Source organism: Acipenser ruthenus, chromosome 44, assembly GCF_902713425.1.
Source record: "Acipenser ruthenus chromosome 44, fAciRut3.2 maternal haplotype, whole genome shotgun sequence".
In the NCBI taxonomy this organism is placed as follows: domain Eukaryota; kingdom Metazoa; phylum Chordata; class Actinopteri; order Acipenseriformes; family Acipenseridae; genus Acipenser; species Acipenser ruthenus.
This window is the reverse complement of record NC_081232.1, coordinates 3,121,956-3,143,651: the sequence shown is the minus strand read 5'-3', so window position 1 is coordinate 3,143,651 and position 21,696 is coordinate 3,121,956. Positions and strand designations below refer to the sequence as shown.

Sequence of the window (21,696 nt, the reverse complement as noted above, 5' to 3'; positions counted from 1 at the left end):
GTTTAGTGAGCTGGGGGTGATTCCTCCAAAATTTCCTTTTGTCCTCCACACATTTCAATTGTAAAATGTAATGCCTGCAGCACTTGATATTCCCAGGTGGTCTCCCATCCAAGTACTAACCAAGCCCAACATTGCTTAGCTTCTGAGATCAGACGAGATGAGGCTTATTCAAGGTGGTGTGGCCGCAGGCGATTGCATTTCTGCTTTCATGACTTTTATGTTTAGTGAGCTGGGGGTGATTCCTCAAAAATTTCCTTTTGTCCTCCACACATTTCAATTGTAAAATGTAATGCCTGCAGCACTTGATATTCCCAGGTGGTCTCCCATCCAAGTACTAACCAAGCCCAACATTGCTTAGCTTCTGAGATCAGACGAGATCAGGCTTATTCAAGGTGGTGTGGCCGCAGGCGATTGCATTTCTGCTTTCATGGCTTTTATGTTTAGTGAGCTGGGGGTGATTCCTCCAAAATTTCCTTTTGTCCTCCACACATTTCAATTGTAAAATGTAATTACAAAAATGTAATGCCTGCAGCACTTGATATTCCCAGGTGGTCTCCCATCCAAGTACTAACCAAGCCCAACATTGCTTAGCTTCTGAGATCAGACGAGATCAGGCTTATTCAAGGTGGTGTGGCCGCAGGCGATTGCATTTCTGCTTTCATGACTTTTATGTTTAGTGAGCTGGGGGTGATTCCTCCAAAATTTCCTTTTGTCCTCCACACATTTCAATTGTAAAATGTAATGCCTGCAGCACTTGATATTCCCAGGTGGTCTCCCATCCAAGTACTAACCAAGCCCAACATTGCTTAGCTTCTGAGATCAGACGAGATCAGGCTTATTCAAGGTGGTGTGGCCGCAGGCGATTGCATTTCTGCTTTCATGACTTTTATGTTTAGTGAGCTGGGGGTGATTCCTCCAAAATTTCCTTTTGTCCTCCACACATTTCAATTGTAAAATGTAATGCCTGCAGCACTTGATATTCCCAGGTGGTCTCCCATCCAAGTACTAACCAAGCCCAACATTGCTTAGCTTCTGAGATCAGACGAGATCAGGCTTATTCAAGGTGGTGTGGCCACAGGCGATTGCATTTCTGCTTTCATGACTTTTATGTTTAGTGAGCTGGGGGTGATTCCTCCAAAATTTCCTTTTGTCCTCCACACATTTCAATTGTAAAATGTAATGCCTGCAGCACTTGATATTCCCAGGTGGTCTCCCATCCAAGTACTAACCAAGCCCAACATTGCTTAGCTTCTGAGATCAGACGAGATCAGGCTTATTCAAGGTGGTGTGGCCGCAGGCGATTGCTGTTCTGCTTTCATGACTTTTATGTTTAGTGAGCTGGGGGTGATTCCTCCAAAATTTCCTTTTGTCCTCCACACATTTCAATTGTAAAATGTAATTACAAAAATGTAATGCCTGCAGCACTTGATATTCCCAGGTGGTCTCCCATCCAAGTACTAACCAAGCCCAACATTGCTTAGCTTCTGAGATCAGACGAGATCAGGCTTATTCAAGGTGGTGTGGCCGCAGGCGATTGATTTTCTGCTTTCATGACTTTTATGTTTAGTGAGCTGGGGGTGATTCCTCCAAAATTTCCTTTTGTCCTCCACACATTTCAATTGTAAAATGTAAAATGTAATTACAAAAATGTAATGCCTGCAGCACTTGATATTCCCAGGTGGTCTCCCATCCAAGTACTAACCAAGCCCAACATTGCTTAGCTTCTGAGATCAGACGAGATCAGGCTTATTCAAGGTGGTGTGGCCGCAGGCGATTGCATTTCTGCTTTCATGACTTTTATGTTTAGTGAGCTGGGGGTGATTCCTCCAAAATTTCCTTTTGTCCTCCACACATTTCAATTGTAAAATGTAATTACAAAAATGTAATGCCTGCAGCACTTGTTATTCCCAGGTGGTTTCCCATCCAAGTACTAACCAAGCCCAACATTGCTTAGCTTCTGAGATCAGACGAGATCAGGCTTATTCAAGGTGGTGTGGCCGCAGGCGATTGCATTTCTGCTTTCATGACTTTTATGTTTAGTGAGCTGGGGGTGATTCCTCCAAAATTTCCTTTTGTCCTCCACACATTTCAATTGTAAAATGTAATGCCTGCAGCACTTGATATTCCCAGGTGGTCTCCCATCCAAGTACTAACCAAGCCCAACATTGCTTAGCTTCTGAGATCAGACAAGATCAGGCTTATTCAAGGTGGTGTGGCCGCAGGCGATTGCATTTCTGCTTTCATGACTTTTATGTTTAGTGAGCTAGGGGTGATTCCTCCAAAATTTCCTTTTGTCCTCCACACATTTCAATTGTAAAATGTAATGCCTGCAGCACTTGATATTCCCAGGTGGTCTCCCATCCAAGTACTAACCAAGCCCAACATTGCTTAGCTTCTGAGATCAGACGAGATCAGGCTTATTCAAGGTGGTGTGGCCGCAGGCGATTGCTGTTCTGCTTTCATGACTTTTATGTTTAGTGAGTTGGGGGTGATTCCTCCAAAATTTCCTTTTGTCCTCCACACATTTCAATTGTAAAATGTAATGCCTGCAGCACTTGATATTCCCAGGTGGTCTCCCATCCAAGTACTAACCAAGCCCAACATTGCTTAGCTTCTGAGATCAGGCGAGATCAGGCTTATTCAAGGTGGTGTGGCCGCAGGCGATTGCATTTCTGCTTTCATGACTTTTATGTTTAGTGAGCTGGGGGTGATTCCTCCAAAATTTCCTTTTGTCCTCCACACATTTCAATTGTAAAATGTAATTACAAAAATGTAATGCCTGCAGCACTTGATATTCCCAGGTGGTCTCCCATCCAAGTACTAACCAAGCCCAACATTGCTTAGCTTCTGAGATCAGACTTATTCAAGGTGGTGTGGCCGCAGGCGATTGCATTTCTGCTTTCATGACTTTTATGTTAAGTGAGCTGGGGGTGATTCCTCCAAAATTTCCTTTTGTCCTCCACACATTTCAATTGTAAAATGTAATGCCTGCAGCACTTGATATTCCCAGGTGGTCTCCCATCCAAGTACTAACCAAGCCCAACATTGCTTAGCTTCTGAGATCAGGCGAGATCAGGCTTATTCAAGGTGGTGTGGCCGCAGGCGATTGCGTTTCTGCTTTCATGACTTTTATGTTTAGTGAGCTGGGGGTGATTCCTCCAAAATTTCCTTTTGTCCTCCACACATTTCAATTGTAAAATGTAATGCCTGCAGCACTTGATATTCCCAGGTGGTCTCCCATCCAAGTACTAACCAAGCCCAACATTGCTTAGCTTCTGAGATCAGACGAGATCAGGCTTATTCAAGGTGGTGTGGCCGCAGGCGATTGCATTTCTGCTTTCATGACTTTTATGTTTAGTGAGCTGGGGGTGATTCCGCCAAAATTTCCTTTTGTCCTCCACACATTTCAATTGTAAAATGTAATGCCTGCAGCACTTGATATTCCCAGGTGGTCTCCCATCCAAGTACTAACCAAGCCCAACATTGCTTAGCTTCTGAGATCAGACGAGCTCAGGCTTATTCAAGGTGGTGCGGCCGCAGGCGATTGCATTTCTGCTTTCATGACTTTTATGTTTAGTGAGCTGGGGGTGATTCCTCCAAAATTTCCTTTTGTCCTCCACACATTTCAATTGTAAAATGTAATGCCTGCAGCACTTGATATTCCCAGGTGGTCTCCCATCCAAGTACTAACCAAGCCCAACATTGCTTAGCTTCTGAGATCAGACGAGATCAGGCTTATTCAAGGAGGTGTGGCCGCAGGCGATTGCATTTCTGCTTTCATGACTTTTATGTTTAGTGAGCTGGGGGTGATTCCTCCAAAATTTCCTTTTGTCCTCCACACATTTCAATTGTAAAATGTAATGCCTGCAGCACTTGATATTCCCAGGTGGTCTCCCATTCAAGTACTAACCAAGCCCAACATTGCTTAGCTTCTGAGATCAGACGAGATCAGGCTTATTCAAGGTGGTGTGGCCGCAGGCGATTGCATTTCTGCTTTCATGACTTTTATGTTTAGTGAGCTGGGGGTGATTCCTCCAAAATTTCCTTTTGTCCTCCACACATTTCAATTGTAAAATGTAATTACAAAAATGTAATGCCTGCAGCACTTGATATTCCCAGGTGGTCTACCATCCAAGTACTAACCAAGCCCAACATTGCTTAGCTTCTGAGATCAGACGAGATCAGGCTTATTCAAGGTGGTGTGGCCGCAGGCGATTGCATTTCTGCTTTCATGACTTTTATGTTTAGTGAGCTGGGGGTGATTCCGCCAAAATTTCCTTTTGTCCTCCACACATTTAAATTGTAAAATGTAATTACAAAAATGTAATGCCTGCAGCACTTGATATTCCCAGGTGGTCTCCCATCCAAGTACTAACCAAGCCCAACATTGCTTAGCTTCTGAGATCAGACGAGATCAGGCTTATTCAAGGTGGTGTGGCCGCAGGCGATTGCATTTCTGCTTTCATGACTTTTATGTTTAGTGAGCTGGGGGTGATTCCTCCAAAATTTCCTTTTGTCCTCCACACATTTCAATTGTAAAATGTAATGCCTGCAACACTTGATATTCCTAGGTGGTCTCCCATCCAAGTACTAACCAAGCCCAACATTGCTTAGCTTCTGAGATCAGACGAGATCAGGCTTATTCAAGGTGGTGTGGCCGCAGGCGATTGCATTTCTGCTTTCATGACTTTTATGTTTAGTGAGCTGGGGGTGATTCCTCCAAAATTTCCTTTTGTCCTCCACACATTTCAATTGTAAAATGTAATTACAAAAATGTAATGCCTGCAGCACTTGATATTCCCAGGTGGTCTCCCATCCAAGTACTAACCAAGCCCAACATTGCTTAGCTTCTGAGATCAGGCGAGATCAGGCTTATTCAAGGTGGTGTGGCCGCAGGCGATTGCATTTCTGCTTTCATGACTTTTATGTTTAGTGAGCTGGGGGTGATTCCTCCAAAATTTCCTTTTGTCCTCCACACATTTCAATTGTAAAATGTAATTACAAAAATGTAATGCCTGCAGCACTTGATATTCCCAGGTGGTCTCCCATCCAAGTACTAACCAAGCCCAACATTGCTTAGCTTCTGAGATCAGACGAGATCAGGCTTATTCAAGGTGGTGTGGCCGCAGGCGATTGCATTTCTGCTTTCATGACTTTTATGTTAAGTGAGCTGGGGGTGATTCCTCCAAAATTTCCTTTTGTCCTCCACACATTTCAATTGTAAAATGTAATGCCTGCAGCACTTGATATTCCCAGGTGGTCTCCCATCCAAGTACTAACCAAGCCCAACATTGCTTAGCTTCTGAGATCAGGCGAGATCAGGCTTATTCAAGGTGGTGTGGCCGCAGGCGATTGCGTTTCTGCTTTCATGACTTTTATGTTTAGTGAGCTGGGGGTGATTCCTCCAAAATTTCCTTTTGTCCTCCACACATTTCAATTGTAAAATGTAATGCCTGCAGCACTTGATATTCCCAGGTGGTCTCCCATCCAAGTACTAACCAAGCCCAACATTGCTTAGCTTCTGAGATCAGACGAGATCAGGCTTATTCAAGGTGGTGTGGCCGCAGGCGATTGCATTTCTGCTTTCATGACTTTTATGTTTAGTGAGCTGGGGGTGATTCCGCCAAAATTTCCTTTTGTCCTCCACACATTTCAATTGTAAAATGTAATGCCTGCAGCACTTGATATTCCCAGGTGGTCTCCCATCCAAGTACTAACCAAGCCCAACATTGCTTAGCTTCTGAGATCAGACGAGCTCAGGCTTATTCAAGGTGGTGCGGCCGCAGGCGATTGCATTTCTGCTTTCATGACTTTTATGTTTAGTGAGCTGGGGGTGATTCCTCCAAAATTTCCTTTTGTCCTCCACACATTTCAATTGTAAAATGTAATGCCTGCAGCACTTGATATTCCCAGGTGGTCTCCCATCCAAGTACTAACCAAGCCCAACATTGCTTAGCTTCTGAGATCAGACGAGATCAGGCTTATTCAAGGTGGTGTGGCCGCAGGCGATTGCATTTCTGCTTTCATGACTTTTATGTTTAGTGAGCTGGGGGTGATTCCTCCAAAATTTCCTTTTGTCCTCCACACATTTCAATTGTAAAATGTAATGCCTGCAGCACTTGATATTCCCAGGTGGTCTCCCATTCAAGTACTAACCAAGCCCAACATTGCTTAGCTTCTGAGATCAGACGAGATCAGGCTTATTCAAGGTGGTGTGGCCGCAGGCGATTGCATTTCTGCTTTCATGACTTTTATGTTTAGTGAGCTGGGGGTGATTCCTCCAAAATTTCCTTTTGTCCTCCACACATTTCAATTGTAAAATGTAATTACAAAAATGTAATGCCTGCAGCACTTGATATTCCCAGGTGGTCTACCATCCAAGTACTAACCAAGCCCAACATTGCTTAGCTTCTGAGATCAGACGAGATCAGGCTTATTCAAGGTGGTGTGGCCGCAGGCGATTGCATTTCTGCTTTCATGACTTTTATGTTTAGTGAGCTGGGGGTGATTCCGCCAAAATTTCCTTTTGTCCTCCACACATTTAAATTGTAAAATGTAATTACAAAAATGTAATGCCTGCAGCACTTGATATTCCCAGGTGGTCTCCCATCCAAGTACTAACCAAGCCCAACATTGCTTAGCTTCTGAGATCAGACGAGATCAGGCTTATTCAAGGTGGTGTGGCCGCAGGCGATTGCATTTCTGCTTTCATGACTTTTATGTTTAGTGAGCTGGGGGTGATTCCTCCAAAATTTCCTTTTGTCCTCCACACATTTCAATTGTAAAATGTAATGCCTGCAACACTTGATATTCCTAGGTGGTCTCCCATCCAAGTACTAACCAAGCCCAACATTGCTTAGCTTCTGAGATCAGACGAGATCAGGCTTATTCAAGGTGGTGTGGCCGCAGGCGATTGCATTTCTGCTTTCATGACTTTTATGTTTAGTGAGCTGGGGGTGATTCCTCCAAAATTTCCTTTTGTCCTCCACACATTTCAATTGTAAAATGTAATTACAAAAATGTAATGCCTGCAGCACTTGATATTCCCAGGTGGTCTCCCATCCAAGTACTAACCAAGCCCAACATTGCTTAGCTTCTGAGATCAGACGAGATCAGGCTTATTCAAGGTGGTGTGGCCGCAGGCGATTGCATTTCTGCTTTCATGACTTTTATGTTTAGTGAGCTGGGGGTGATTCCTCCAAAATTTCCTTTTGTCCTCCACACATTTCAATTGTAAAATGTAATGCCTGCAGCACTTGATATTCCCAGGTGGTCTCCCATCCAAGTACTAACCAAGCCCAACATTGCTTAGCTTCTGAGATCAGACGAGATCAGGCTTATTCAAGGTGGTGTGGCCGCAGGCGATTGCATTTCTGCTTTCATGACTTTTATGTTTAGTGAGCTGGGGGTGATTCCTCCAAAATTTCCTTTTGTCCTCCACACATTTCAATTGTAAAATGTAATGCCTGCAGCACTTGATATTCCCAGGTGGTCTCCCATCCAAGTACTAACCAAGCCCAACATTGCTTAGCTTCTGAGATCAGACGAGATCAGGCTTATTCAAGGTGGTGTGGCCGCAGGCGATTGCTGTTCTGCTTTCATGACTTTTATGTTTAGTGAGCTGGGGGTGATTCCTCCAAAATTTCCTTTTGTCCTCCACACATTTCAATTGTAAAATGTAATGCCTGCAGCACTTGATATTCCCAGGTGGTCTCCCATCCAAGTACTAACCAAGCCCAACATTGCTTAGCTTCTGAGATCAGATGAGATCAGGCTTATTCAAGGTGGTGTGGCCGCAGGCGATTGCATTTCTGCTTTCATGACTTTTATGTTTAGTGAGCTGGGGGTGATTCCTCCAAAATTTCCTTTTGTCCTCCACACATTTCAATTGTAAAATGTAATGCCTGCAGCACTTGATATTCCCAGGTGGTCTCCCATCCAAGTACTAACCAAGCCCAACATTGCTTAGCTTCTGAGATCAGACGAGATCAGGCTTATTCAAGGTGGTGTGGCCGCAGGCGATTGCATTTCTGCTTTCATGACTTTTATGTTTAGTGAGCTGGGGGTGATTCCTCCAAAATTTCCTTTTGTCCCACACATTTCAATTGTAAAATGTAATGCCTGCAGCACTTGATATTCCCAGGTGGTCTCCCATCCAAGTACTAACCAAGCCCAACATTGCTTAGCTTCTGAGATCAGACGAGATCAGGCTTATTCAAGGTGGTGTGGCCGCAGGCGATTGCATTTCTGCTTTCATGACTTTTATGTTTAGTGAGCTGGGGGTGATTCCTCCAAAATTTCCTTTTGTCCACACATTTCAATTGTAAAATGTAATTACAAAAATGTAATGCCTGCAGCACTTGATATTCCCAGGTGGTCTCCCATCCAAGTACTAACCAAGCCCAACATTGCTTAGCTTCTGAGATCAGACGAGATCAGGCTTATTCAAGGTGGTGTGGCCGCAGACGATTGCATTTCTGCTTTCATGACTTTTATGTTTAGTGAGCTGGGGGTGATTCCTCCAAAATTTCCTTTTGTCCTCCACACATTTCAATTGTAAAATGTAATGCCTGCAGCACTTGATATTCCCAGGTGGTCTCCCATCCAAGTACTAACCAAGCCCAACATTGCTTAGCTTCTGAGATCAGACGAGATCAGGCTTATTCAAGGTGGTGTGGCCGCAGGCGATTGCATTTCTGCTTTCATGACTTTTATGTTTAGTGAGCTGGGGGTGATTCCTCCAAAATTTCCTTTTGTCCTCCACACATTTCTATTGTAAAATGTAATGCCTGCAGCACTTGATATTCCCAGGTGGTCTCCCATCCAAGTACTAACCAAGCCCAACATTGCTTAGCTTCTGAGATCAGACGAGTTCAGGCTTATTCAAGGTGGTGTGGCTGCAGGCGATTGAATTTCTGCTTTCATGACTTTTATGTTTAGTGAGCTGGGGGTGATTCCTCCAAAATTTCCTTTTGTCCTCCACACATTTCAATTGTAAAATGTAATTACAAAAATGTAATGCCTGCAGCACTTGATATTCCCAGGTGGTCTCCCATCCAAGTACTAACCAAGCCCAACATTGCTTAGCTTCTGAGATCAGACGAGATCAGGCTTATTCAAGGTGGTGTGACCGCAGGCGATTGCATTTCTACTTTCATGACTTTTATGTTTAGTGAGCTGGGGGTGATTCCTCCAAAATTTCCTTTTGTCCTCCACACATTTCAATTGTAAAATGTAATGCCTGCAGCACTTGATATTCCCAGGTGGTCTCCCATCCAAGTACTAACCAAGCCCAACATTGCTTAGCTTCTGAGATCAGACGAGATCAGGCTTATTCAAGGTGGTGTGGCCGCAGGCGATTGCATTTCTGCTTTCATGACTTTTATGTTTAGTGAGCTGGGGGTGATTCCTCCAAAATTTCCTTTTGTCCTCCACACATTTCAATTGTAAAATGTAATGCCTGCAGCACTTGATATTCCCAGGTGGTCTCCCATCCAAGTACTAACCAAGCCCAACAATGCTTAGCTTCTGAGATCAGACGAGATCAGGCTTATTCAAGGTGGTGTGGCCGCAGGCGATTGCATTTCTGCTTTCATGACTTTTATGTTTAGTGAGCTGGGGGTGATTCCTCCAAAATTTCCTTTTGTCCTCCACACATTTCAATTGTAAAATGTAATTACAAAAATGTAATGCCTGCAGCACTTGATATTCCCAGGTGGTCTCCCATCCAAGTACTAACCAAGCCCAACATTGCTTAGCTTCTGAGATCAGACGAGATCAGGCTTATTCAAGGTGGTGTGGCCGCAGGCGATTGCATTTCTGCTTTCATGACTTTTATGTTTAGTGAGCTGGGGGTGATTCCTCCAAAATTTCCTTTTGTCCTCCACACATTTCAATTGTAAAATGTAATTACAAAAATGTAATGCCTGCAGCACTTGATATTCCCAGGTGGTCTCCCATCCAAGTACTAACCAAGCCCAACATTGCTTAGCTTCTGAGATCAGACGAGATCAGGCTTATTCAAGGTGGTGTGGCCGCAGGCGATTGCATTTCTGCTTTCATGACTTTTATGTTTAGTGAGCTGGGGGTGATTCCTCCAAAATTTCCTTTTGTCCTCCACACATTTCAATTGTAAAATGTAATGCCTGCAGCACTTGATATTCCCAGGTGGTCTCCCATCCAAGTACTAACCAAGCCCAACATTGCTTAGCTTCTGAGATCAGACGAGATCAGGCTTATTCAAGGTGGTGTGGCCGCAGGCGATTGCGTTTCTGCATTCATGACTTTTATGTTTAGTGAGCTGGGGGTGATTCCTCCAAAATTTCCTTTTGTCCTCCACACATTTCAATTGTAAAATGTAATTACAAAAATGTAATGCCTGCAGCACTTGCTATTCCCAGGTGGTCTCCCATCCAAGTACTAACCAAACCCAACATTGCTTAGCTTCTGAGATCAGACGAGATCAGGCTTATTCAAGGTGGTGTGGCCGCAGGTGATTGCATTTCTGCTTTCATGACTTTTATGTTTAGTGAGCTGGGGGTGATTCCTCCAAAATTTCCTTTTGTCCTCCACACATTTCAATTGTAAAATGTAATTACAAAAATGTAATGCCTGCAACACTTGATATTCCCAGGTGGTCTCCCTTCCAAGTACTAACCAAGCCCAACATTGCTTAGCTTCTTAGATCAGACAAGATCAGGCTTATTCAAGGTGGTGTGGCCGCAGGCGATTGCATTTCTGCTTTCATGACTTTTATGTTTAGTGAGCTGGGGGTGATTCCTCCTAAATTTCCTTTTGTCCTCCACACATTTCAATTGTAAAATGTAATGCCTGCAGCACTTGATATTCCCAGGTGGTCTCCCATCCAAGTACTAACCAAGCCCAACATTGCTTAGCTTCTGAGATCAGACGAGATCAGGCTTATTCAAGGTGGTGTGGCCGCAGGCGATTGCATTTCTGCTTTCATGACTTTTATGTTTAGTGAGCTGGGGGTGATTCCGCCAAAATTTCCTTTTGTCCTCCACACATATCAATTGTAAAATGTAATGCCTGCAGCACTTGATATTCCCAGGTGGTCTCCCATCCAAGTACTAACCAAGCCCAACATTGCTTAGCTTCTGAGATCAGACGAGATCAGGCTTATTCAAGGTGGGGTGGCCGCAGGCGATTGCTGTTCTGCTTTCATGACTTTTATGTTTAGTGAGCTGGGGGTGATTCCTCCAAAATTTCCTTTTGTCCTCCACACATTTCAATTGTAAAATGTAATGCCTGCAGCACTTGATATTCCCAGGTGGTCTCCCATCCAAGTACTAACCAAGCCCAACATTGCTTAGCTTCTGAGATCAGACGAGATCAGGCTTATTCAAGGTGGTGTGGCCGCAGGCGATTGCATTTCTGCTTTCATGACTTTTATGTTTAGTGAGCTGGGGGTGATTCCTCCTAAATTTCCTTTTGTCCTCCACACATTTCAATTGTAAAATGTAATGCCTGCAGCACTTGATATTCCGAGGTGGTCTCCCATTCAAGTACTAACCAAGCCCAACATTGCTTAGCTTCTGAGATCAGACGAGATCAGGCTTATTCAAGGTGGTGTGGCCGCAGGCGATTGCATTTCTGCTTTCATGACTTTTATGTTTAGTGAGCTGGGGGTGATTCCTCCAAAATTTCCTTTTGTCCACCACACATTTCAATTGTAAAATGTAATTACAAAAATGTAATGCCTGCAGCACTTGATATTCCCAGGTGGTCTCCCATCCAAGTACTAACCAAGCCCAACATTGCTTAGCTTCTGAGATCAGACGAGATCAGGCTTATTCAAGGTGGTGTGGCCGCAGGCGATTGCATTTCTGCTTTCATGACTTTTATGTTTAGTGAGCTGGGGGTGATTCCGCCAAAATTTCCTTTTGTCCTCCACACATTTCAATTGTAAAATGTAATGACTGCAGCACTTGATATTCCCAGGTGGTCTCCCATCCAAGTACTAACCAAGCCCAACATTGCTTAGCTTCTGAGATCAGACGAGATCAGGCTTATTCAAGGTGGTGTGGCCGCAGGCGATTGCTGTTCTGCTTTCATGACTTTTATGTTTAGTGAGCTGGGGGTGATTCCTCCAAAATTTCCTTTTGTCCTCCACACATTTCAATTGTAAAATGTAATTACAAAAATGTAATGCCTGCAGCACTTGATATTCCCAGGTGGTCTACCATCCAAGTACTAACCAAGCCCAACATTGCTTAGCTTCTGAGATCAGACGAGATCAGGCTTATTCAAGGTGGTGTGGCCGCAGGCGATTGCATTTCTGCTTTCATGACTTTTATGTTTAGTGAGCTGGGGGTGATTCCGCCAAAATTTCCTTTTGTCCTCCACACATTTAAATTGTAAAATGTAATGACTGCAGCACTTGATATTCCCAGGTGGTCTCCCATCCAAGTACTAACCAAGCCCAACATTGCTTAGCTTCTGAGATCAGACGAGATCAGGCTTATTCAAGGTGGTGTGGCCGCAGGCGACTGCTTTTCTGCTTTCATGACTTTTATGTTTAGTGAGCTGGGGGTGATTCCTCCAAAATTTCCTTTTGTCCTCCACACATTTCAATTGTAAAATGTAATTACAAAAATGTAATGCCTGCAGCACTTGATATTCCCAGGTGGTCTCCCATCCAAGTACTAACCAAGCCCAACATTGCTTAGCTTCTGAGATCAGACGAGATCAGGCTTATTCAAGGTGGTGTGGCCGCAGGCGATTGCATTTCTGCTTTCATGACTTTTATGTTTAGTGAGCTGGGGGTGATTCCTCCAAAATTTCCTTTTGTCCTCCACACATTTCAATTCTAAAATGTAATTACAAAAATGTAATGCCTGCAGCACTTGATATTCCCAGGTGGTCTCCCATCCAAGTACTAACCAAGCCCAACGTTGCTTAGCTTCTGAGATCAGACGAGATCAGGCTTATTCAAGGTGGTGTGGCCGCAGGCGATTGCATTTCTGCTTTCATGACTTTTATGTTTAGTGAGCTGGGGGTGATTCCTCCAAAATTTCCTTTTGTCCTCCACACATTTCAATTGTAAAATGTAATGCCTGCAGCACTTGATATTCCCAGGTGGTCTCCCATCCAAGTACTAACCAAGCCCAACATTGCTTAGCTTCTGAGATCAGACGAGATCAGGCTTATTCAAGGTGGTGTGGCCGCAGGCGATTGCATTTCTGCTTTCATGACTTTTATGTTTAGTGAGCTGGGGGTGATTCCTCCAAAATTTCCTTTTGTCCTCCACACATTTCAATTGTAAAATGTAATTACAAAAATGTAATGCCTGCAGCACTTGATATTCCCAGGTGGTCTCCCATCCAAGTACTAACCAAGCCCAACATTGCTTAGCTTCTGAGATCAGACGAGATCAGGCTTATTCAAGGTGGTGTGGCCGCAGGCGATTGCATTTCTGCTTTCATGACTTTTATGTTTAGTGAGCTGGGGGTGATTCCTCCAAAATTTCCTTTTGTCCTCCACACATTTCAATTGTAAAATGTAATGCCTGCAGCACTTGATATTCCCAGGTGGTCTCCCATCCAAGTACTAACCAAGCCCAACATTGCTTAGCTTCTGAGATCAGACGAGATCAGGCTTATTCAAGGTGGTGTGGCCGCAGGCGATTGCATTTCTGCTTTCATGACTTTTATGTTTAGTGAGCTGGGGGTGATTCCTCCAAAATTTCCTTTTGTCCTCCACACATTTCAATTGTAAAATGTAATGCCTGCAGCACTTGATATTCCCAGGTGGTCTCCCATCCAAGTACTAACCAAGCCCAACATTGCTTAGCTTCTGAGATCAGACGAGATCAGGCTTATTCAAGGTGGTGTGGCCGCAGGCGATTGCATTTCTGCTTTCATGACTTTTATGTTTAGTGAGCTGGGGGTGATTCCTCCAAAATTTCCTTTTGTCCTCCACACATTTCAATTGTAAAATGTAATTACAAAAACGTAATGCCTGCAGCACTTGATATTCCCAGGTGGTCTCCCATCCAAGTACTAACCAAGCCCAACATTGCTTAGCTTCTGAGATCAGACGAGATCAGGCTTATTCAAGGTGGTGTGGCCGCAGGCGATTGCATTTCTGCTTTCATGACTTTTATGTTTAGTGAGCTGGGGGTGATTCCTCCAAAATTTCCTTTTGTCCTCCACACATTTCAATTGTAAAATGTAATGCCTGCAGCACTTGATATTCCCAGGTGGTCTCCCATCCAAGTACTAACCAAGCCCAACATTGCTTAGCTTCTGAGATCAGACGAGATCAGGCTTATTCAAGGTGGTGTGGCCGCAGGCGATTGCATTTCTGCTTTCATGACTTTTATGTTTAGTGAGCTGGGGGTGATTCCTCCAAAATTTCCTTTTGTCCTCCACACATTTCAATTGTAAAATGTAATGCCTGCAGCACTTGATATTCCCAGGTGGTCTCCCATCCAAGTACTAACCAAGCCCAACATTGCTTAGCTTCTGAGATCAGACGAGATCAGGCTTATTCAAGGTGGTGTGGCCGCAGGCGATTGCATTTCTGCTTTCATGACTTTTATGTTTAGTGAGCTGGGGGTGATTCCTCCAAAATTTCCTTTTGTCCTCTGTCACGGGTGACCCCGAACCAACTATTATATGTAATAAGACATTGGATCCCTTCGCCTGGAGGGTCTCAGTGGCTAGAGTTCACGGTTCCTCGATTGAGTCAGATTCAGTTGTATTAAGTTTGTCCACTGATGATGCGGAGGAGAATAAATGCTGGGTGCCTGCTGACATGAACAATAGTGAGTTCTGGCCTCCCACTGTGTTCTGGATGGATGGCATACCCCCTAAGGTATCTCTGTGCGAGCAGAAGGAGATGCGTGATAAAAACATGTACAGTTCCAGAATGCTTGTGAGAGGCACAGAGTTAGCCCTGGTTCATGAAATAAGAAGTGATTCTCTTGTTGTGTGTGACTGTGGCAGATGCAGAGGTGAATCACCCCGGACTGGGCCTAAGCCATGTCCAGCCTGCAGTCATTTAGTGAAACATTGTCGAATCTTGTTTGAGTGTGATGATTCCGAGGGGCTTTCTTTCTCTCATTTGAATGTAAATCCCAGAGATGTAAAAAGAGTTGAGTGTATGGATTGTGAGAGCGGCCACCTGGTAAAATGGGCACATCTAGGTAAATTAGAATGTGAGGAAGGTGTCCCTATTAAGCGTGTACAAGTGTCTTGTAGGTATAAAGTCAAGACCATGGCGACCCACACCTGTGATGCCAAACGCTGGATAAAGGGGCCTGTGGTGGTTTTCGCTGAGCCAACCAGGGACGAACCCAGAACAGAAATGGAGTCCTGCTGGGAACGAGCTGAAGCCTTGGACATGGATTGGATGATTTAAATATATTAATGAAATGCATGTACTATAATCATTTGTAAATGTTTAGTAGTTTTTAGTTTGTATGTGTAATATTCAATAGTTTTAGTTTATAGCCATTGCTGTAAGAATGCTTTCTCTGTATGACCTTTTAACTGGAGCCGGGACTGCCTGACACTCTAACTCAGTCAGCTCTAAACCGTCTCTTATCAAGATGGGCATAGCTCCAGAATAGGGTGCTGAGATTTCTATTGAAACTTTCTAGCCTGAATAACAGAATAATGCTATATTACTAAATACATGTTAACATGCTTGTTCTAAGTGATATAGATTGTTGTGGTAACATATAATCATAGGTAGTGATAATTATTGTTAGTATGAGATACTATGAACAATGTTTATGTATAAGATCATATGATTCACTTTGCTTAATATGATAGTATACCTGAAGCTCTTTTTTACCAAGATGAGCATGGTTAAAAACTAAGTCCTAATTCAATGAAAAGAATTACTGTGTGCTTGCATTCAAGAATTATAACTTCTGAATATAAAGGGAAAAGGAGTTAGGAGTATTTTTAAGTAAAGGATTAAAAGACCTCGCTTTAAGTAGGTTTCTGCTTGTAGTTCAGTTTTAAAATAAGTAGGTGAGTAAGAACAGCCTAGAGTAAAAGCAGACTCTAACTTAAGAGAAATAAGCATTGTCAGAAGATACACCACGAATAGAGAGCAGAAAAATTGAATAAAATTCTATTGTAATATTGCTGATATACTGCTGCTAGCAGAAAGTAATAAGGTTAGCAGCCATATACTATAAGAAGTAACGTACTAATTTGACTTTGAGGTTAAAAGATGCAGCATAAAGAAAGTTGTGGTAGAACATATAAAATAAAAGAATTGAATAAATAATGAAGAATAAAAAGCAGGAGGTAGGTTTCAGAAGAATAAACTATGTGACCTGTCTTCTTGAACTCTCTATCAGCCTGCCCTTGGAGAGATTAATATTAGCTGCTGGAAAGCCTTTTTGGTGGGAGGAAGCCGGAATTTTCTTATCAGAAGGATTACAGTACCGAAGGCCTGACTACACATGTAGGGTGTTAGAATGGATGGTCTTAACACCTAAAATAACTAGTCGAAGGGCAAAGGAGGCATAGGTATAGATTTATAGAAACATCCATCACTACCAAACTTGGCAAGGGAGGAGATGTCTTTAACGAACTGGATTTAGCCAGTATGAATATAGCTGGAAAATACAGGGTCATCTAAGTGTCAATTGAGTTCAGACAATTGGGGCCCATAGGAGAGAAAGGCATTACAACTTCACAGCTCAGTAAAATAGTTGGGTTTTTCATAAAAGGAAAAAACTCTATACTAGAAGAGATATAGAATAAAAGTTCCCTATAATACTGGCTAAACATACACCAGTAAGGAAAGGAGGAAACTAATTTGAGTGAGATGACATGAAGGAATATATTTTTGAAAGCCAAGTTCATGTAATCCATTATAACCATTATAAACTATAAACTGCTATATTATGATATAAACTGTTGGTGTTGCATATATTCAAAAACACCACTTTTCCTATATTGGTGTTACATATATCTAAAACACCACTTCTTTTTGTAATACACACATATTAAGTAGTGAATCAAAACAGCAAGGATTTTGTGAACTCTGCTTTACCTGAATTCTTCGGATAAAGGAGGGGGCAAGGATGAGTGGGTGAGATCATGGGCCAGTGTTGATTTATTGGTATATGAGTGGGACTGGAAAGTTGGTTGAATTCCTTATAGATTACTGTTTGCTAAGAGATAAGGACTGTCCATGGGGATTGATGATTGGGACTAATTGGGGCCTCTCATTGCTCACAATGGGACAAAAATTGTATAAAAACCCTGAGCTGATTACACTAGAGCACCACAATCAAGACTCGGCTTTGCAGAGCCACGTGGTCCATCCTTTGCAGATCTCCACAGAACAGTCCTTCTCTTTTGTTCACGCTACTCTTCCTTATAATAGGAGGTAAGCATATTAATGGTATTATTGTGTCTCACATTTATTGGTTATATTGCTATGAGGTTTTGAAACTATGTTTTGGTATTAAGAGTGTTATATTGAATGTGCTGAAACATAGCAGTGGGTGCTTGTAGGATATTTGCTTAGCCAGCCTGAGGGCTGCACTGAATACATATAATTGTATTATGTTATTGAAGTATTAAATGCTGAAGCTTGTAATAAACTTAGGATTGCTAATTATTGTTACATGTTTTCGGGTTTTAGTGGTATGCGCAAACTACTAAACCAATATTAAAGGCATTTTAATAAAACGAAGGAGCGCTGATGTTGCTCTGATTCGTAAAACTTTGAATAAATGAGTCTGAGTGATTTTCTTGATTAAATAAAAAGGTTTTAAGGACACACCGCTCGTCCAGTGCTCGAACATAAACCACTAGGAGTTTTAAACATCTCTGTCCTCCTTAACGTCTCCCCTGAGTTAAGAGTGTGTGCAGAGCAAATAATATAATAAAAGAGAACGTGAAAAGTGAAAACGTGACACCTCCACACATTTCAATTGTAAAATGTAATTACAAAAATGTAATGCCTGCAGCACTTGATATTCCCAGGTGGTCTCCCATCCAAGTACTAACCAAGCCCAACATTGCTTAGCTTCTGAGATCAGACGAGATCAGGCTTATTCAAGGTGGTGTGGCCGCAGGCGATTGCATTTCTGCTTTCATGACTTTTATGTTTAGTGAGCTGGGGGTGATTCCTCCAAAATTTCCTTTTGTCCTCCACACATTTCAATTGTAAAATGTAATGCCTGCAGCACTTGATATTCCCAGGTGGTCTCCCATCCAAGTACTAACCAAGCCCAACATTGCTTAGCTTCTGAGATCAGGCTTATTCAAGGTGGTGTGGCCGCAGGCGATTGCATTTCTGCTTTCATGACTTTTATGTTTAGTGAGCTGGGGGTGATTCCTCCAAAATTTCCTTTTGTCCTCCACACATTTCAATTGTAAAATGTAATTACAAAAATGTAATGCCTGCAGCACTTGATATTCCCAGGTGGTCTCCCATCCAAGTACTAACCAAGCCCAACATTGCTTAGCTTCTGAGATCAGACGAGATCAGGCTTATTCAAGGTGGTGTGGCCGCAGGCGATTGCATTTCTGCTTTCATGACTTTTATGTTTAGTGAGCTGGGGGTGATTCCTCCAAAATTTCCTTTTGTCCTCCACACATTTCAATTGTAAAATGTAATGCCTGCAGCACTTGATATTCCCAGGTGGTCTCCCATCCAAGTACTAACCAAGCCCAACATTACTTAGCTTCTGAAATCAGACGAGATCAGGCTTATTCAAGGTGGTGTGGCCGCAGGCGATTGCAGTTCTGCTTTCATGACTTTTATGTTTAGTGAGCTGGGGGTGATTCCTCCAAAATTTCCTTTTGTCCTCCACACATTTCAATTGTAAAATGTAATTACAAAAATGTAATGCCTGCAGCACTTGATATTCCCAGGTGGTCTCCCATCCAAGTACTAACCAAGCCCAACATTGCTTAGCTTCTGAGATCAGACGAGATCAGGCTTATTCAAGGTGGTGTGGCCGCAGGCGACTGCTTTTCTGCTTTCATGACTTTTATGTTTAGTGAGCTGGGGGTGATTCCTCCAAAATTTCCTTTTGTCCTCCACACATTTCAATTGTAAAATGTAATTACAAAAATGTAATGCCTGCAGCACTTGATATTCCCAGGTGGTCTCCCATCCAAGTACTAACCAAGCCCAACATTGCTTAGCTTCTGAGATCAGACGAGATCAGGCTTATTCAAGGTGGTGTGGCCGCAGGCGATTGCATTTCTGCTTTCATGACTTTTATGTTTAGTGAGCTGGGGGTGATTCCTCCAAAATTTCCTTTTGTCCTCCACACATTTCAATTCTAAAATGTAATTACAAAAATGTAATGCCTGCAGCACTTGATATTCCCAGGTGGTCTCCCATCCAAGTACTAACCAAGCCCAACGTTGCTTAGCTTCTGAGATCAGACGAGATCAGGCTTATTCAAGGTGGTGTGGCCGCAGGCGATTGCATTTCTGCTTTCATGACTTTTATGTTTAGTGAGCTGGGGGTGATTCCTCCAAAATTTCCTTTTGTCCTCCACACATTTCAATTGTAAAATGTAATGCCTGCAGCACTTGATATTCCCAGGTGGTCTCCCATCCAAGTACTAACCAAGCCCAACATTGCTTAGCTTCTGAGATCAGACGAGATCAGGCTTATTCAAGGTGGTGTGGCCGCAGGCGATTGCATTTCTGCTTTCATGACTTTTATGTTTAGTGAGCTGGGGGTGATTCCTCCAAAATTTCCTTTTGTCCTCCACACATTTCAATTGTAAAATGTAATTACAAAAATGTAATGCCTGCAGCACTTGATATTCCCAGGTGCTCTCCCATCCAAGTACTAACCAAGCCCAACATTGCTTAGCTTCTGAGATCAGACGAGATCAGGCTTATTCAAGGTGGTGTGGCCGCAGGCGATTGCATTTCTGCTTTCATGACTTTTATGTTTAGTGAGCTGGGGGTGATTCCTCCAAAATTTCCTTTTGTCCTCCACACATTTCAATTGTAAAATGTAATGCCTGCAGCACTTGATATTCCCAGGTGGTCTCCCATCCAAGTACTAACCAAGCCCAACATTGCTTAGCTTCTGAGATCAGACGAGATCAGGCTTATTCAAGGTGGTGTGGCCGCAGGCGATTGCATTTCTTCTTTCATGACTTTTATGTTTAGTGAGCTGGGGGTGATTCCTCCAAAATTTCCTTTTGTCCTCCACACATTTCAATTGTAAAATGTAATTACAAAAATGTAATGCCTGCAGCACTTGATATTCCCAGGTGGTCTCCCATCCAAGTACTAACCAAGCCCAACATTGCTTAGCTTCTGAGATCAGACGAGATCAGGCTTATTCAAGGTGGTGTGGCCGCAGGCGATTGCATTTCTGCTTTCATGACTTTTATGTTTAGTGAGCTGGGGGTGATTCCTCCAAAATTTCCTTTTGTCCTCCACACATTTCAATTGTAAAATGTAATGCCTGCAGCACTTGATATTCCCAGGTGGTCTCCCATCCAAGTACTAACCAAGCCCAACATTGCTTAGCTTCTGAGATCAGACGAGATCAGGCTTATTCAAGGTGGTGTGGCCGCAGGCGATTGCATTTCTGCTTTCATGACTTTTATGTTTAGTGAGCTGGGGGTGATTCCTCCAAAATTTCCTTTTGTCCTCCACACATTTCAATTGTAAAATGTAATGCCTGCAGCACTTGATATTCCCAGGTGGTCTCCCATCCAAGTACTAACCAAGCCCAACATTGCTTAGCTTCTGAGATCAGACGAGATCAGGCTTATTCAAGGTGGTGTGGCCGCAGGCGATTGCATTTCTGCTTTCATGACTTTTATGTTTAGTGAGCTGGGGGTGATTCCTCCAAAATTTCCTTTTGTCCACACATTTCAATTGTAAAATGTAATTACAAAAATGTAATGCCTGCAGCACTTGATATTCCCAGGTGGTCTCCCATCCAAGTACTAACCAAGCCCAACATTGCTTAGCTTCTGAGATCAGACGAGATCAGGCTTATTCAAGGTGGTGTGGCCGCAGGCGACTGCTTTTCTGCTTTCATGACTTTTATGTTTAGTGAGCTGGGGGTGATTCCTCCAAAATTTCCTTTTGTCCTCCACACATTTCAATTGTAAAATGTAATTACAAAAATGTAATGCCTGCAGCACTTGATATTCCCAGGTGGTCTCCCATCCAAGTACTAACCAAGCCCAACATTGCTTAGCTTCTGAGATCAGGCTTATTCAAGGTGGTGTGGCCGCAGGCGATTGCATTTCTGCTTTCATGACTTTTATGTTTAGTGAGCTGGGGGTGATTCCTCCAAAATTTCCTTTTGTCCTCCACACATTTCAATTGTAAAATGTAATTACAAAAATGTAATGCCTGCAGCACTTGATATTCCCAGGTGGTCTCCCATCCAAGTACTAACCAAGTCCAACATTGCTTAGCTTCTGAGATCAGACGAGATCAGGCTTATTCAAGGTGGTGTGGCCGCAGGCGATTGCAGTTCTGCTTTCATGACTTTTATGTTTAGTGAGCTGGGGGTGATTCCTCCAAAATTTCCTTTTGTCCTCCACACATTTCAATTGTAAAATGTAATTACAAAAATGTAATGCCTGCAGCACTTGATATTCCCAGGTGGTCTCCCATCCAAGTACTAACCAAGCCCAACATTGCTTAGCTTCTGAGATCAGACGAGATCAGGCTTATTCAAGGTGGTGTGGCCGCAGGC

The 21,696-nt window shown here is 43.0% G+C and overlaps 75 non-coding genes and 7 pseudogenes across 75 annotated transcripts; all 82 read right to left on the bottom strand.

The window, feature by feature from the left end:
- Positions 1 to 71: 71 nt before the first annotated feature.
- On the bottom strand, positions 72 to 190 carry LOC131713168 (5S ribosomal RNA). Its single transcript, XR_009315052.1, has one exon. It is a non-coding gene; the product is annotated as a 5S ribosomal RNA (ribosomal RNA).
- A 100-nt stretch (positions 191 to 290) lies between these two features.
- On the bottom strand, positions 291 to 409 carry LOC131713416 (5S ribosomal RNA). Its single transcript, XR_009315112.1, has one exon. It is a non-coding gene; the product is annotated as a 5S ribosomal RNA (ribosomal RNA).
- A 114-nt stretch (positions 410 to 523) lies between these two features.
- On the bottom strand, positions 524 to 642 carry LOC131713405 (5S ribosomal RNA). Its single transcript, XR_009315111.1, has one exon. It is a non-coding gene; the product is annotated as a 5S ribosomal RNA (ribosomal RNA).
- Positions 643 to 742: 100 nt separating this feature from the next.
- On the bottom strand, positions 743 to 861 carry LOC131713394 (5S ribosomal RNA). The gene has a single exon (XR_009315110.1). It is a non-coding gene; the product is annotated as a 5S ribosomal RNA (ribosomal RNA).
- Positions 862 to 961: 100 nt separating this feature from the next.
- Positions 962 to 1,080, bottom strand: LOC131710113 (5S ribosomal RNA). The gene has a single exon (XR_009311982.1). It is a non-coding gene; the product is annotated as a 5S ribosomal RNA (ribosomal RNA).
- A 100-nt stretch (positions 1,081 to 1,180) lies between these two features.
- On the bottom strand, positions 1,181 to 1,299 carry LOC131713383 (5S ribosomal RNA). The gene has a single exon (XR_009315109.1). It is a non-coding gene; the product is annotated as a 5S ribosomal RNA (ribosomal RNA).
- A 114-nt stretch (positions 1,300 to 1,413) lies between these two features.
- LOC131713371 (5S ribosomal RNA) lies at positions 1,414 to 1,532 on the bottom strand. Its single transcript, XR_009315107.1, has one exon. It is a non-coding gene; the product is annotated as a 5S ribosomal RNA (ribosomal RNA).
- Positions 1,533 to 1,653: 121 nt separating this feature from the next.
- On the bottom strand, positions 1,654 to 1,772 carry LOC131713361 (5S ribosomal RNA). The gene has a single exon (XR_009315106.1). It is a non-coding gene; the product is annotated as a 5S ribosomal RNA (ribosomal RNA).
- A 114-nt stretch (positions 1,773 to 1,886) lies between these two features.
- LOC131710995 (5S ribosomal RNA) lies at positions 1,887 to 2,005 on the bottom strand. Its single transcript, XR_009312877.1, has one exon. It is a non-coding gene; the product is annotated as a 5S ribosomal RNA (ribosomal RNA).
- Positions 2,006 to 2,105: 100 nt separating this feature from the next.
- LOC131711810 (5S ribosomal RNA) lies at positions 2,106 to 2,224 on the bottom strand. Its single transcript, XR_009313698.1, has one exon. It is a non-coding gene; the product is annotated as a 5S ribosomal RNA (ribosomal RNA).
- A 100-nt stretch (positions 2,225 to 2,324) lies between these two features.
- Positions 2,325 to 2,443, bottom strand: LOC131713350 (5S ribosomal RNA). The gene has a single exon (XR_009315105.1). It is a non-coding gene; the product is annotated as a 5S ribosomal RNA (ribosomal RNA).
- A 100-nt stretch (positions 2,444 to 2,543) lies between these two features.
- On the bottom strand, positions 2,544 to 2,662 carry LOC131711541 (5S ribosomal RNA). Its single transcript, XR_009313427.1, has one exon. It is a non-coding gene; the product is annotated as a 5S ribosomal RNA (ribosomal RNA).
- Positions 2,663 to 2,776: 114 nt separating this feature from the next.
- Positions 2,777 to 2,885, bottom strand: LOC131715735 (5S ribosomal RNA; annotated as a pseudogene).
- A 100-nt stretch (positions 2,886 to 2,985) lies between these two features.
- Positions 2,986 to 3,104, bottom strand: LOC131711540 (5S ribosomal RNA). Its single transcript, XR_009313426.1, has one exon. It is a non-coding gene; the product is annotated as a 5S ribosomal RNA (ribosomal RNA).
- A 100-nt stretch (positions 3,105 to 3,204) lies between these two features.
- On the bottom strand, positions 3,205 to 3,323 carry LOC131713339 (5S ribosomal RNA). Its single transcript, XR_009315104.1, has one exon. It is a non-coding gene; the product is annotated as a 5S ribosomal RNA (ribosomal RNA).
- A 100-nt stretch (positions 3,324 to 3,423) lies between these two features.
- On the bottom strand, positions 3,424 to 3,542 carry LOC131713227 (5S ribosomal RNA; annotated as a pseudogene).
- Positions 3,543 to 3,642: 100 nt separating this feature from the next.
- On the bottom strand, positions 3,643 to 3,761 carry LOC131709793 (5S ribosomal RNA). Its single transcript, XR_009311656.1, has one exon. It is a non-coding gene; the product is annotated as a 5S ribosomal RNA (ribosomal RNA).
- A 100-nt stretch (positions 3,762 to 3,861) lies between these two features.
- LOC131710249 (5S ribosomal RNA) lies at positions 3,862 to 3,980 on the bottom strand. Its single transcript, XR_009312120.1, has one exon. It is a non-coding gene; the product is annotated as a 5S ribosomal RNA (ribosomal RNA).
- Positions 3,981 to 4,094: 114 nt separating this feature from the next.
- LOC131711004 (5S ribosomal RNA) lies at positions 4,095 to 4,213 on the bottom strand. Its single transcript, XR_009312886.1, has one exon. It is a non-coding gene; the product is annotated as a 5S ribosomal RNA (ribosomal RNA).
- Positions 4,214 to 4,327: 114 nt separating this feature from the next.
- On the bottom strand, positions 4,328 to 4,446 carry LOC131713329 (5S ribosomal RNA). The gene has a single exon (XR_009315103.1). It is a non-coding gene; the product is annotated as a 5S ribosomal RNA (ribosomal RNA).
- A 100-nt stretch (positions 4,447 to 4,546) lies between these two features.
- Positions 4,547 to 4,665, bottom strand: LOC131712172 (5S ribosomal RNA). The gene has a single exon (XR_009314064.1). It is a non-coding gene; the product is annotated as a 5S ribosomal RNA (ribosomal RNA).
- A 114-nt stretch (positions 4,666 to 4,779) lies between these two features.
- On the bottom strand, positions 4,780 to 4,898 carry LOC131711539 (5S ribosomal RNA). Its single transcript, XR_009313425.1, has one exon. It is a non-coding gene; the product is annotated as a 5S ribosomal RNA (ribosomal RNA).
- Positions 4,899 to 5,012: 114 nt separating this feature from the next.
- On the bottom strand, positions 5,013 to 5,131 carry LOC131713320 (5S ribosomal RNA). The gene has a single exon (XR_009315102.1). It is a non-coding gene; the product is annotated as a 5S ribosomal RNA (ribosomal RNA).
- A 100-nt stretch (positions 5,132 to 5,231) lies between these two features.
- LOC131711537 (5S ribosomal RNA) lies at positions 5,232 to 5,350 on the bottom strand. Its single transcript, XR_009313423.1, has one exon. It is a non-coding gene; the product is annotated as a 5S ribosomal RNA (ribosomal RNA).
- Positions 5,351 to 5,450: 100 nt separating this feature from the next.
- On the bottom strand, positions 5,451 to 5,569 carry LOC131713309 (5S ribosomal RNA). The gene has a single exon (XR_009315101.1). It is a non-coding gene; the product is annotated as a 5S ribosomal RNA (ribosomal RNA).
- Positions 5,570 to 5,669: 100 nt separating this feature from the next.
- Positions 5,670 to 5,788, bottom strand: LOC131713226 (5S ribosomal RNA; annotated as a pseudogene).
- Positions 5,789 to 5,888: 100 nt separating this feature from the next.
- Positions 5,889 to 6,007, bottom strand: LOC131713297 (5S ribosomal RNA). The gene has a single exon (XR_009315100.1). It is a non-coding gene; the product is annotated as a 5S ribosomal RNA (ribosomal RNA).
- A 100-nt stretch (positions 6,008 to 6,107) lies between these two features.
- On the bottom strand, positions 6,108 to 6,226 carry LOC131710248 (5S ribosomal RNA). The gene has a single exon (XR_009312119.1). It is a non-coding gene; the product is annotated as a 5S ribosomal RNA (ribosomal RNA).
- Positions 6,227 to 6,340: 114 nt separating this feature from the next.
- LOC131711003 (5S ribosomal RNA) lies at positions 6,341 to 6,459 on the bottom strand. The gene has a single exon (XR_009312885.1). It is a non-coding gene; the product is annotated as a 5S ribosomal RNA (ribosomal RNA).
- A 114-nt stretch (positions 6,460 to 6,573) lies between these two features.
- Positions 6,574 to 6,692, bottom strand: LOC131713286 (5S ribosomal RNA). Its single transcript, XR_009315099.1, has one exon. It is a non-coding gene; the product is annotated as a 5S ribosomal RNA (ribosomal RNA).
- Positions 6,693 to 6,792: 100 nt separating this feature from the next.
- On the bottom strand, positions 6,793 to 6,911 carry LOC131712171 (5S ribosomal RNA). The gene has a single exon (XR_009314063.1). It is a non-coding gene; the product is annotated as a 5S ribosomal RNA (ribosomal RNA).
- Positions 6,912 to 7,025: 114 nt separating this feature from the next.
- LOC131713275 (5S ribosomal RNA) lies at positions 7,026 to 7,144 on the bottom strand. Its single transcript, XR_009315097.1, has one exon. It is a non-coding gene; the product is annotated as a 5S ribosomal RNA (ribosomal RNA).
- Positions 7,145 to 7,244: 100 nt separating this feature from the next.
- LOC131713263 (5S ribosomal RNA) lies at positions 7,245 to 7,363 on the bottom strand. The gene has a single exon (XR_009315094.1). It is a non-coding gene; the product is annotated as a 5S ribosomal RNA (ribosomal RNA).
- Positions 7,364 to 7,463: 100 nt separating this feature from the next.
- LOC131713252 (5S ribosomal RNA) lies at positions 7,464 to 7,582 on the bottom strand. The gene has a single exon (XR_009315092.1). It is a non-coding gene; the product is annotated as a 5S ribosomal RNA (ribosomal RNA).
- A 100-nt stretch (positions 7,583 to 7,682) lies between these two features.
- On the bottom strand, positions 7,683 to 7,801 carry LOC131717542 (5S ribosomal RNA). Its single transcript, XR_009316429.1, has one exon. It is a non-coding gene; the product is annotated as a 5S ribosomal RNA (ribosomal RNA).
- A 100-nt stretch (positions 7,802 to 7,901) lies between these two features.
- LOC131713243 (5S ribosomal RNA) lies at positions 7,902 to 8,020 on the bottom strand. Its single transcript, XR_009315091.1, has one exon. It is a non-coding gene; the product is annotated as a 5S ribosomal RNA (ribosomal RNA).
- A 98-nt stretch (positions 8,021 to 8,118) lies between these two features.
- On the bottom strand, positions 8,119 to 8,237 carry LOC131713232 (5S ribosomal RNA). Its single transcript, XR_009315090.1, has one exon. It is a non-coding gene; the product is annotated as a 5S ribosomal RNA (ribosomal RNA).
- Positions 8,238 to 8,348: 111 nt separating this feature from the next.
- Positions 8,349 to 8,467, bottom strand: LOC131710075 (5S ribosomal RNA). The gene has a single exon (XR_009311945.1). It is a non-coding gene; the product is annotated as a 5S ribosomal RNA (ribosomal RNA).
- Positions 8,468 to 8,567: 100 nt separating this feature from the next.
- Positions 8,568 to 8,686, bottom strand: LOC131713221 (5S ribosomal RNA). Its single transcript, XR_009315089.1, has one exon. It is a non-coding gene; the product is annotated as a 5S ribosomal RNA (ribosomal RNA).
- A 100-nt stretch (positions 8,687 to 8,786) lies between these two features.
- LOC131711281 (5S ribosomal RNA) lies at positions 8,787 to 8,905 on the bottom strand. Its single transcript, XR_009313164.1, has one exon. It is a non-coding gene; the product is annotated as a 5S ribosomal RNA (ribosomal RNA).
- Positions 8,906 to 9,019: 114 nt separating this feature from the next.
- Positions 9,020 to 9,138, bottom strand: LOC131709885 (5S ribosomal RNA). The gene has a single exon (XR_009311749.1). It is a non-coding gene; the product is annotated as a 5S ribosomal RNA (ribosomal RNA).
- A 100-nt stretch (positions 9,139 to 9,238) lies between these two features.
- LOC131713210 (5S ribosomal RNA) lies at positions 9,239 to 9,357 on the bottom strand. Its single transcript, XR_009315087.1, has one exon. It is a non-coding gene; the product is annotated as a 5S ribosomal RNA (ribosomal RNA).
- Positions 9,358 to 9,457: 100 nt separating this feature from the next.
- On the bottom strand, positions 9,458 to 9,576 carry LOC131710643 (5S ribosomal RNA). The gene has a single exon (XR_009312525.1). It is a non-coding gene; the product is annotated as a 5S ribosomal RNA (ribosomal RNA).
- Positions 9,577 to 9,690: 114 nt separating this feature from the next.
- Positions 9,691 to 9,809, bottom strand: LOC131713198 (5S ribosomal RNA). Its single transcript, XR_009315082.1, has one exon. It is a non-coding gene; the product is annotated as a 5S ribosomal RNA (ribosomal RNA).
- Positions 9,810 to 9,923: 114 nt separating this feature from the next.
- Positions 9,924 to 10,042, bottom strand: LOC131713187 (5S ribosomal RNA). The gene has a single exon (XR_009315071.1). It is a non-coding gene; the product is annotated as a 5S ribosomal RNA (ribosomal RNA).
- A 100-nt stretch (positions 10,043 to 10,142) lies between these two features.
- LOC131713176 (5S ribosomal RNA) lies at positions 10,143 to 10,261 on the bottom strand. Its single transcript, XR_009315060.1, has one exon. It is a non-coding gene; the product is annotated as a 5S ribosomal RNA (ribosomal RNA).
- Positions 10,262 to 10,375: 114 nt separating this feature from the next.
- LOC131713395 (5S ribosomal RNA) lies at positions 10,376 to 10,494 on the bottom strand (annotated as a pseudogene).
- A 114-nt stretch (positions 10,495 to 10,608) lies between these two features.
- LOC131714387 (5S ribosomal RNA) lies at positions 10,609 to 10,727 on the bottom strand (annotated as a pseudogene).
- Positions 10,728 to 10,827: 100 nt separating this feature from the next.
- LOC131713165 (5S ribosomal RNA) lies at positions 10,828 to 10,946 on the bottom strand. Its single transcript, XR_009315049.1, has one exon. It is a non-coding gene; the product is annotated as a 5S ribosomal RNA (ribosomal RNA).
- Positions 10,947 to 11,046: 100 nt separating this feature from the next.
- On the bottom strand, positions 11,047 to 11,165 carry LOC131711194 (5S ribosomal RNA). Its single transcript, XR_009313077.1, has one exon. It is a non-coding gene; the product is annotated as a 5S ribosomal RNA (ribosomal RNA).
- A 100-nt stretch (positions 11,166 to 11,265) lies between these two features.
- Positions 11,266 to 11,384, bottom strand: LOC131713153 (5S ribosomal RNA). Its single transcript, XR_009315038.1, has one exon. It is a non-coding gene; the product is annotated as a 5S ribosomal RNA (ribosomal RNA).
- Positions 11,385 to 11,484: 100 nt separating this feature from the next.
- Positions 11,485 to 11,603, bottom strand: LOC131712320 (5S ribosomal RNA). Its single transcript, XR_009314215.1, has one exon. It is a non-coding gene; the product is annotated as a 5S ribosomal RNA (ribosomal RNA).
- Positions 11,604 to 11,717: 114 nt separating this feature from the next.
- Positions 11,718 to 11,836, bottom strand: LOC131713141 (5S ribosomal RNA). Its single transcript, XR_009315027.1, has one exon. It is a non-coding gene; the product is annotated as a 5S ribosomal RNA (ribosomal RNA).
- A 100-nt stretch (positions 11,837 to 11,936) lies between these two features.
- LOC131710554 (5S ribosomal RNA) lies at positions 11,937 to 12,055 on the bottom strand. The gene has a single exon (XR_009312431.1). It is a non-coding gene; the product is annotated as a 5S ribosomal RNA (ribosomal RNA).
- Positions 12,056 to 12,169: 114 nt separating this feature from the next.
- LOC131711002 (5S ribosomal RNA) lies at positions 12,170 to 12,288 on the bottom strand. Its single transcript, XR_009312884.1, has one exon. It is a non-coding gene; the product is annotated as a 5S ribosomal RNA (ribosomal RNA).
- A 100-nt stretch (positions 12,289 to 12,388) lies between these two features.
- On the bottom strand, positions 12,389 to 12,507 carry LOC131710553 (5S ribosomal RNA). Its single transcript, XR_009312430.1, has one exon. It is a non-coding gene; the product is annotated as a 5S ribosomal RNA (ribosomal RNA).
- Positions 12,508 to 12,621: 114 nt separating this feature from the next.
- LOC131713130 (5S ribosomal RNA) lies at positions 12,622 to 12,740 on the bottom strand. The gene has a single exon (XR_009315017.1). It is a non-coding gene; the product is annotated as a 5S ribosomal RNA (ribosomal RNA).
- A 114-nt stretch (positions 12,741 to 12,854) lies between these two features.
- LOC131720702 (5S ribosomal RNA) lies at positions 12,855 to 12,973 on the bottom strand. Its single transcript, XR_009319599.1, has one exon. It is a non-coding gene; the product is annotated as a 5S ribosomal RNA (ribosomal RNA).
- Positions 12,974 to 13,073: 100 nt separating this feature from the next.
- Positions 13,074 to 13,192, bottom strand: LOC131713118 (5S ribosomal RNA). Its single transcript, XR_009315006.1, has one exon. It is a non-coding gene; the product is annotated as a 5S ribosomal RNA (ribosomal RNA).
- A 114-nt stretch (positions 13,193 to 13,306) lies between these two features.
- Positions 13,307 to 13,425, bottom strand: LOC131713107 (5S ribosomal RNA). Its single transcript, XR_009314995.1, has one exon. It is a non-coding gene; the product is annotated as a 5S ribosomal RNA (ribosomal RNA).
- A 100-nt stretch (positions 13,426 to 13,525) lies between these two features.
- LOC131713096 (5S ribosomal RNA) lies at positions 13,526 to 13,644 on the bottom strand. Its single transcript, XR_009314984.1, has one exon. It is a non-coding gene; the product is annotated as a 5S ribosomal RNA (ribosomal RNA).
- Positions 13,645 to 13,744: 100 nt separating this feature from the next.
- On the bottom strand, positions 13,745 to 13,863 carry LOC131713085 (5S ribosomal RNA). The gene has a single exon (XR_009314973.1). It is a non-coding gene; the product is annotated as a 5S ribosomal RNA (ribosomal RNA).
- A 114-nt stretch (positions 13,864 to 13,977) lies between these two features.
- On the bottom strand, positions 13,978 to 14,096 carry LOC131713074 (5S ribosomal RNA). Its single transcript, XR_009314962.1, has one exon. It is a non-coding gene; the product is annotated as a 5S ribosomal RNA (ribosomal RNA).
- Positions 14,097 to 14,196: 100 nt separating this feature from the next.
- Positions 14,197 to 14,315, bottom strand: LOC131713064 (5S ribosomal RNA). Its single transcript, XR_009314952.1, has one exon. It is a non-coding gene; the product is annotated as a 5S ribosomal RNA (ribosomal RNA).
- A 100-nt stretch (positions 14,316 to 14,415) lies between these two features.
- Positions 14,416 to 14,534, bottom strand: LOC131713054 (5S ribosomal RNA). The gene has a single exon (XR_009314941.1). It is a non-coding gene; the product is annotated as a 5S ribosomal RNA (ribosomal RNA).
- Positions 14,535 to 17,956: 3,422 nt separating this feature from the next.
- Positions 17,957 to 18,075, bottom strand: LOC131713042 (5S ribosomal RNA). The gene has a single exon (XR_009314929.1). It is a non-coding gene; the product is annotated as a 5S ribosomal RNA (ribosomal RNA).
- Positions 18,076 to 18,175: 100 nt separating this feature from the next.
- On the bottom strand, positions 18,176 to 18,284 carry LOC131714533 (5S ribosomal RNA; annotated as a pseudogene).
- A 114-nt stretch (positions 18,285 to 18,398) lies between these two features.
- Positions 18,399 to 18,517, bottom strand: LOC131713031 (5S ribosomal RNA). Its single transcript, XR_009314918.1, has one exon. It is a non-coding gene; the product is annotated as a 5S ribosomal RNA (ribosomal RNA).
- Positions 18,518 to 18,617: 100 nt separating this feature from the next.
- LOC131712873 (5S ribosomal RNA) lies at positions 18,618 to 18,736 on the bottom strand. The gene has a single exon (XR_009314760.1). It is a non-coding gene; the product is annotated as a 5S ribosomal RNA (ribosomal RNA).
- A 114-nt stretch (positions 18,737 to 18,850) lies between these two features.
- LOC131713020 (5S ribosomal RNA) lies at positions 18,851 to 18,969 on the bottom strand. The gene has a single exon (XR_009314907.1). It is a non-coding gene; the product is annotated as a 5S ribosomal RNA (ribosomal RNA).
- A 114-nt stretch (positions 18,970 to 19,083) lies between these two features.
- LOC131713009 (5S ribosomal RNA) lies at positions 19,084 to 19,202 on the bottom strand. The gene has a single exon (XR_009314896.1). It is a non-coding gene; the product is annotated as a 5S ribosomal RNA (ribosomal RNA).
- Positions 19,203 to 19,316: 114 nt separating this feature from the next.
- On the bottom strand, positions 19,317 to 19,435 carry LOC131720701 (5S ribosomal RNA). Its single transcript, XR_009319598.1, has one exon. It is a non-coding gene; the product is annotated as a 5S ribosomal RNA (ribosomal RNA).
- Positions 19,436 to 19,535: 100 nt separating this feature from the next.
- On the bottom strand, positions 19,536 to 19,654 carry LOC131712998 (5S ribosomal RNA). Its single transcript, XR_009314885.1, has one exon. It is a non-coding gene; the product is annotated as a 5S ribosomal RNA (ribosomal RNA).
- A 114-nt stretch (positions 19,655 to 19,768) lies between these two features.
- Positions 19,769 to 19,887, bottom strand: LOC131712774 (5S ribosomal RNA). The gene has a single exon (XR_009314663.1). It is a non-coding gene; the product is annotated as a 5S ribosomal RNA (ribosomal RNA).
- Positions 19,888 to 19,987: 100 nt separating this feature from the next.
- LOC131712987 (5S ribosomal RNA) lies at positions 19,988 to 20,106 on the bottom strand. The gene has a single exon (XR_009314874.1). It is a non-coding gene; the product is annotated as a 5S ribosomal RNA (ribosomal RNA).
- Positions 20,107 to 20,220: 114 nt separating this feature from the next.
- On the bottom strand, positions 20,221 to 20,339 carry LOC131712976 (5S ribosomal RNA). Its single transcript, XR_009314863.1, has one exon. It is a non-coding gene; the product is annotated as a 5S ribosomal RNA (ribosomal RNA).
- A 100-nt stretch (positions 20,340 to 20,439) lies between these two features.
- LOC131712965 (5S ribosomal RNA) lies at positions 20,440 to 20,558 on the bottom strand. Its single transcript, XR_009314852.1, has one exon. It is a non-coding gene; the product is annotated as a 5S ribosomal RNA (ribosomal RNA).
- A 100-nt stretch (positions 20,559 to 20,658) lies between these two features.
- On the bottom strand, positions 20,659 to 20,777 carry LOC131712956 (5S ribosomal RNA). The gene has a single exon (XR_009314844.1). It is a non-coding gene; the product is annotated as a 5S ribosomal RNA (ribosomal RNA).
- Positions 20,778 to 20,888: 111 nt separating this feature from the next.
- On the bottom strand, positions 20,889 to 21,007 carry LOC131712945 (5S ribosomal RNA). The gene has a single exon (XR_009314833.1). It is a non-coding gene; the product is annotated as a 5S ribosomal RNA (ribosomal RNA).
- A 114-nt stretch (positions 21,008 to 21,121) lies between these two features.
- Positions 21,122 to 21,230, bottom strand: LOC131714532 (5S ribosomal RNA; annotated as a pseudogene).
- Positions 21,231 to 21,344: 114 nt separating this feature from the next.
- LOC131710537 (5S ribosomal RNA) lies at positions 21,345 to 21,463 on the bottom strand. The gene has a single exon (XR_009312411.1). It is a non-coding gene; the product is annotated as a 5S ribosomal RNA (ribosomal RNA).
- A 114-nt stretch (positions 21,464 to 21,577) lies between these two features.
- Positions 21,578 to 21,696, bottom strand: LOC131712934 (5S ribosomal RNA). Its single transcript, XR_009314821.1, has one exon. It is a non-coding gene; the product is annotated as a 5S ribosomal RNA (ribosomal RNA).